Consider the following 7,162-nt stretch of genomic DNA (forward strand, 5'->3'; position numbering starts at 1 on the left):
TAGTTAAAACAATTACCTTTTGATGCTTTGGAAATTGGATACTACTAAAAGGAACTGTACGAGTTGAATCTGTAAAAGAGTAAGTATTAAAAAAATATATCTTAATTATTTTATTGGTTTATCTATATTATTTTTATCAGAGCTTCTATTGTTATCATTAGGTGTCAAAAACACGGACCAGAAGTTAATCTGATCATTTGTATAAGTTTATACATATTCAAACATTTACACAAATAATTAAGTCTCTCACTTTAACTGTGGTATTTTCTGACCACAAGCTCTTCAGGTCCAGTTTATAAGGAAAATTCTGGAAATAAATATTTGTTATATTGCTAAGTTAAAACTTTTCATTTTTTTGAATGAACAAATGTATTTTCAGAGAGCTGGGTGTATCATCAATGCATATCTGACACAAAAATTTTCTATCATGTTAAATATAATGCTTAATTATGGAAATAAATTGTATTTAATTATCATACCTTATTAAGGGGTTTTGTCTTGTGGTGATAAGATGGCAAGGAAATTCTGCTGTCACAATGCTTCTGTTGGATTGATTTTTAGTTAGTATTTTGGTATTATCCAATTTTTTAAGTAATAAATTTTATTTATTTACCAGATAGAATGTCAATTGACAACGTATGTAGATCACATTTAATTTAGGTGAAGAACACATAGCAAGCCAAGATTTTTAGTTTTTGCAAAGGGAACGCCAAATACTCAATCAAATAAAGCTTTGGAACTTATTTGCACTTTAATTTTGATTACATTTATAAAATTCTTGAAACTTTGATTAAGGTTTAGGTAAAAATCAAGATAAAAAAATACCAACTATGTCAGTCTTGCAATCTCTTGGTCTTAACTTGGCATTCAAGTTGCTTTTGTCTGTAAAAAAAAACAAGTTAGTTGTATGATAAATGTTTTTTATTTATTTTTATATCACTTTTCAAGCTCAGTGGGATAGAGAAGTCATCAAAAATATATGTAAGCGCTTCTAAATTGTCATCAAAGCTTTAAATTTCAATAGATAACTTTTTTACATGAATACTCACCTTAAGAAGCACTGTAAGTGTTAAGTTTGGGCTTCCAATACAGCTGTAAGTGGTTCAAAGTGGAAGTTATCTGCATATAAAAGGTGGTTTAGACATCAAATAAATAATCATAATATCTATTTTTTTAATTTTAAAATATTCAGAGTTATTTGGGTAAAATTCGTAAATTTTCCACATTGTCCTTCTTGAGAGTGGTGCACGAAGTCATCATTAATTTTAATGGAAATATTATTAAAAAAATTTATTTATTTACTAACCATGACAATATTTACTTTGTCTTCTAAGGTGGACATTAGGGCAACTTCTCTTTTTCTATGATGAGTTTCCTTCTATAATATATTAAAATTTAATAATTTACTCAAAAACTATTCAATTAATTTCAAATAGGTTTGTTGTATTATTTAATGAAATGTCAATTCCAAAATCACTGCCTAGGCAGGTTTCAGAATTATTTTGATTTTGCATACGACCTACACTTGTTGAAACACAGTCAAAGTTTCCAAGTTCTAGCAAAATGTATGCCCATAGTTTGAGATAATTTTACAGTGATTTATACTGTTTGACTCACCTTAAACCCTTGTGGGCCTTGTTTTCTTTCTGCTACATTCTTTGTTTCTGCATCTGTTTAAATAGTGTTCAAAATTTAAAAATTTGTTTACCTGCTTATTTATAATAATTTTATTTAATTAAAAGTTCAGAGGTATTTGGGTAAAATCGGTTTTTTTCTACACAAATCGAATTCAAGAGTGGTGCACGGAAGTCATCATAACTTTGTTATTAAATTATTAATTAATCAAAATACAAGTTACACACCTTTCACAATACAAGTTGCTTTGGTCATCACAAGTATTGTTTGAGTTCAGTAGCACCATCTGCAAAAAAGCAAAGTTAAATTTTTATCACTTGTTTCAAAAGGTTCATAAGAAATCTTTTTATTATTTTGCATCATCAAACGAGAATCGACATAGTGAGTCCTGATCAAAATAGAACATTTTGGATCTGGACATTTTCTGACCAAATGCCACGTATGCATTAATCATGTGCAAAGTGTTCAATTTTTGTAAATTTGCATATTTGAAAATTATGGTATATCACTTTAATTCAAGGACTTGTATCAATATTTAGTACAACATTACAATAAAATTATGATATGAATAGGACTGATGTTATGTTATTGTCATTTTTTGACTGCACAGCTTGTTATTAAATTTTAGATACTTTTTTATCCTGTATCTTAATGATATTATTACATTTCAACTAATCTATTAAGTTTTGATACTTCTCAACATCTTTGACATATAACTACTAAATTGTATTTCCAACTTCACATTTAATTGTTATTCAAACATTATTTTTCTACAAGTGTCAATTAACTTGATTTAATTTACATAATATAATTTAGATATTGATAAATATAATTAACTCTTATTATAAGCTTATTCTACTAGGTATGCCTTCAACTTACCAAAATTTTGGTTATTGAAAATATTATACTTCAAATTAGAAATTAATAATTTTTTGGCCATAGATAACCTTATTTATAAGAATACGAAAAAAAGGTTTTAATTTTTTAGTGAGCATTTAAGAATAAATGTATTATATATTAAATGAATTGATTTAATTTCCTGTATTTAGATTATAATTTATTCTGCTCCGTAGTAAACAAAAATCACCTTAATGCAGTTTTTGAGGTTCATTCTTTATCTCCATTCCTGTGTGAGCCATTCTGTAAAATAAACATTATTATTATTCAAGTATAATACAATTAGAGATAATATTAATTCACAATATTGTGCTCAGTATGGAATTAACTTGGTTTTTAAACATTGAGTTGTCACACTCTCGTTAGGTGTCCTAAGTAAAAGTCATCATTGCACAATTTCTATTTAACAAATTTCTTATTACAATAAAGAATTGAATAATTATAACTTTTTTTAGCCCATGGTATTAATTTCCTTAAATGTTTGTAGAGAAATTAAATTTAATTATATAAATAAAATTGAAGTTTAGTAATTCACTTTATCAGCATTTAATATCTTAATATCAATTCTTTTTTAAGTTGACCAACTTATATTTCAGTGTTTTTCAATATTTATATGTGACATCACTATGCTGATTTATTACTGAATTTTAATTAGTATGTACTGGATTCTCAATTATTATCCACTTATATAACGCATTTACAATCCCCATATTTACCATTATTGTTGTATATTAATTTGGTTTAGAGCTGCTAGGTGGTAAAATGATTGAATTGAGTATTGTAAACTTTTTTTATTGTTATGAATCAGTTTGAAAATTATCCATTTTTAAAATATCCTTTTAGAAGGTTATGTATGTTACTTTGAAAATATCAATTAAATATTATATTATTACAGAATACACAGTTATTAGGTCTTACAATAACTCAAGATTTTTTTATTTTTGGTTGTGAATAGGCCTACATTGATGCTGTAAGATTACTAACTAAAACATGCTTAGAGTTAGGTACCTCTTCAAACCCTCATGTAAGGTATGTGTTGCCTCCTACCTTGTTATATTTTTTTATTTATTAGGATGCATTTTAGTCCATACTTATGACCCAATATTTTATTTTCTACCACAACTTGCTTACCATACCTTAATATCACAATCATGATTTGCTTTACTTTGTCATGGCATACCATGTGATGGAACAACTGGATTAGATATGCAGCATTAGAGAGACCATGAATGTTTTAACCAATTACTTTCATTTTATTAATAAATTTTACATGCCATAACTTAGTATTAAAATTATAAGTTTATTGATAGGAGGTAGTCTATTTAAAACTTCAATTAAATCTCATGGTTTCATTCCATTAAATAAATTCTGGATTAACTTTAGGATGAAAATCAAGTATTAATAATAATTAGCTTGAGTGGATACTTACTAATATGAAGCTAATAAAATAATATTTATTTTCTGCCTATTAAACATTTTCTGGATCAACTATATATTCAAGATGTATGAATATTTAAATATGAATTTTAGTAATTATTCACTATGAAGTATATTATAATATATTATTTTTAATATAATACTATCCATTTTAGCATAAATATAATACTTAATGTATTATATATCTGTATAAATTATTGATAACCAACCTTTCACACTGGCTGAGGATGTGCACAGATTGTTCCATTGGCAGAGAATGTATCTATAGACAAAAATTATTTTAATTAATATCTGATAATACTACTCAAAAATAAATATTTCAATGAAATGTTGTGCTCAGTGTGGAAATAACTTGGTTTTTAAACATTGAGTTGTCACACTCTCCTTAGGTGTCCTAAGTAATGGTCATCATTGCACAAATTGAAATAATAATAGAAATAATAATTAATCAACTATATCTCAAAAAGTATATTTAGTGTAATGATAGAGTTTTAGCCAGAAGCCTTACACAATATCTTTAATTTTTATTATTGATAAATGTAAATTTTACCAAAATAAAGACATAACTTTATATGTAAATTAGAGTATAACTTAAATATATAATTAAAATGTCAACTAAAATTCTAGAGATAAGACAGTTATTTACTCACCTAGGGTTGTGTGTGCCATAGTGGGCTGGATGCAGAAGAATGATAAAGATGAAACTTCCATAACTTCAAAAATTTTCAACATTCAAAACAATAGTTTGACATAGAAGAATTAAAGTTAAAAAGCACAGCACAAACTTAAAACTTATAAGAACAGAATGACAATGGTGTAGTGTTTGGTTTAGAAAAAAAAAAACTTTTTAAAGTAGGTCAATATTGATATATAGTTTTCAGGTTAGTGAAAAAAAATTATTGATAAAAGATAAAAATTATATACTGTCCTTTGTATATGAAACGTTATTAACTTGGATACTTATTGTAATATTTATATGTTTAATTTTTGCTTACTTGTGTTTATGTTTTTTTTTTTTTTTGTTTTTATAAACTTTTAAATGATCCTGGTTTTTTTTTTATTTAATCATCATTTTCAATCATTTGATTTCTTTTAAAATACAGTATTGTAAAAGCATAGTTGCCAAAAATTACCAAAAATTTTCAAAACCAAAAACACTGCTCTGAATTGTAAATGTCACCAACATAAAAATAAAAATTAAAAGAGCAAAAAAAAGTTGAAATTTTGAGTTAAGTCTTAATAAAATTGATAAGTTGAGAAACTTTTGTTTAATTTTTGTTTTAATATCATTTAACATTAGTTGCAAATTATCTATATTTAAATATATTGTTTACAAAAAGCTAACTCTTTTTACTTTTATTTTAATGCATATTTTTACAGTCAACTGAATGTGTAAATCAAGTATATTTTTGCTTTTTACTTTATTTTAATTGGTGTGAAAATATTATAAATGTTATATTTGTTTAGTATAAACTAAAGATATATTGTTTAATTTAAAAAGGTATACGTTTAGCGTGAAAAAAAAATATTAGTAGTTATTTCTTAAGCTTACATTTTTAAATCGTAAATAAACAACCAAAGCAAACAAGTAGACCAGTCAAAACAGTTTTTTAACACTATTTTTGACAACTGTACATCTAAAGTACATTATTTAAATATGTTTAAACTGAACTTTGAATAAAAGAAAGCTGCCTAGCTTTTTGACTGACAAAATTTTTGATTAGAGCTGTATTTTACGAAAATAAAGATACTATTATTTAAATTTTAAACGATAATATATAATCATCAAATAAAATGTTAATTTAAAAACTTTATTAAATGTCTATTATAGATGAGTTTAAAAACATATTTTTGTATTATTTAACATTTAAAACTAGTCAACATTAAAAAAGTATTTAGTGTTTAGTCTGTAAAATTTGATTTATAAACAAGCTTCAGAGTTGTATTATCGTATAGAAATATAAATTACTGTTTTCTTATAAAATCTACAATTTTTTTTTTAATGATTTAAATAGACAAAAATAAGTGTATTAATTAAATATCAAAAACGTTGAGCATAACTATTTTCTAACGCTTTTATTTTTGACAGTTTTAGGTTGAACTAATTATCAAACTATGAGATTAAATTTTTCTCAATATTTTATATAGCATTGTTATGTGTAATTTTAGTATATAATGTATAAAAGTATTATATATAATACATTTAAAATTTTAGTTAAATTATTTTTTTTAAATTGTTAAAATCATTTTATGACGACATAAAAGTTTCTTTTAATAGGTTTTATAAAAACTGTTTAGACAAATATTTATTAAAACATAAGTTGTTTAGAAACTTAAGGAAGTTACAATAAAAACTTATATTCTTATAACTTACCTTTCTATACATTTCAAACTAAAACAGAATCTGTTTAGATTTTTGAATTTGATTTACCTTATAAGCAAATACACCTGTTTTAAAACTTCATAAGAATATATAACGTTCATTCATTGACTTGAACGACATTTTTTATAATTATATATTAACAGTATCTTATTTTGTTCTTAAATTATGAATTTTTCCTTTGTATTCTTCTTAAAAATTGCTACATTATTAATTGTATCCTTTATATTCGTATTTAAAGACTTCAAAACTTTTAAATTTTATACTTTTATATATTTATTTATATAAATTTTATTATTTTTTAACAATATATTCTAAAACAAGATACTCAACAACCTCAGTTGGTGCAACATCACATGTATAAAACATATTTAAAATTATAACTGCAGTATGAGTCTAGTAAAAATGTTAAACTGTTATCAATATTGAAAACTAGTTTTCACTTTTGTTAATAGCTACTAAAGTAAAAAAACATATATTTTAATCAAACACAATTAAAAAGAATTATAGTATTTTACAATAAAAAAAAACTATTACAAATTTTCTTTTTAAACTATTTGTTTTTATAAATTTAAAAACACTACGCTTATTCAACAAAACATTTCATTCTGAAATAACAAAAATGTTTTGACAACTAAAAGTTTTAAAAATTAAAAAAATCCTATTTAAAACTTATCCACTAAAACATTGTCCTTATTTAATTCAGGTACTTTCTTCCGTTGTTTTACTTCCTAAGCATATAAACTTAGAATGAAACTTCTACAATAGCTGAGAAAAAAGTTTCTCACGAGTAAATTTGATTTATTGAGTAAG

General features: G+C 24.2%; 1 long non-coding RNA gene and 1 other non-coding gene across 2 annotated transcripts; both read right to left on the reverse strand.

The window, feature by feature from the left end:
• Positions 1-132: 132 nt before the first annotated feature.
• LOC145849301 (small nucleolar RNA SNORD18) lies at positions 133-202 on the reverse strand. The gene has a single exon (XR_014372345.1). It is a non-coding gene; the product is annotated as a small nucleolar RNA SNORD18 (small nucleolar RNA).
• Positions 203-284: 82 nt separating this feature from the next.
• Positions 285-4,649, reverse strand: LOC145847178 (uncharacterized). The gene is made up of 10 exons (XR_014371118.1): positions 4,620-4,649; positions 4,179-4,231; positions 2,723-2,775; positions 1,863-1,921; positions 1,618-1,670; positions 1,307-1,378; positions 1,050-1,119; positions 830-882; positions 480-542; positions 285-307 (listed from the first exon to the last, which is right to left on the reverse strand). It is a non-coding gene; the product is annotated as an uncharacterized LOC145847178 (long non-coding RNA).
• Positions 4,650-7,162: the final 2,513 nt, after the last annotated feature.

Source organism: Thalia democratica, chromosome 1 (assembly GCF_965202585.1).
Source record: "Thalia democratica chromosome 1, ktThaDemo2.hap1.1, whole genome shotgun sequence".
Taxonomy (NCBI): domain Eukaryota; kingdom Metazoa; phylum Chordata; class Thaliacea; order Salpida; family Salpidae; genus Thalia; species Thalia democratica.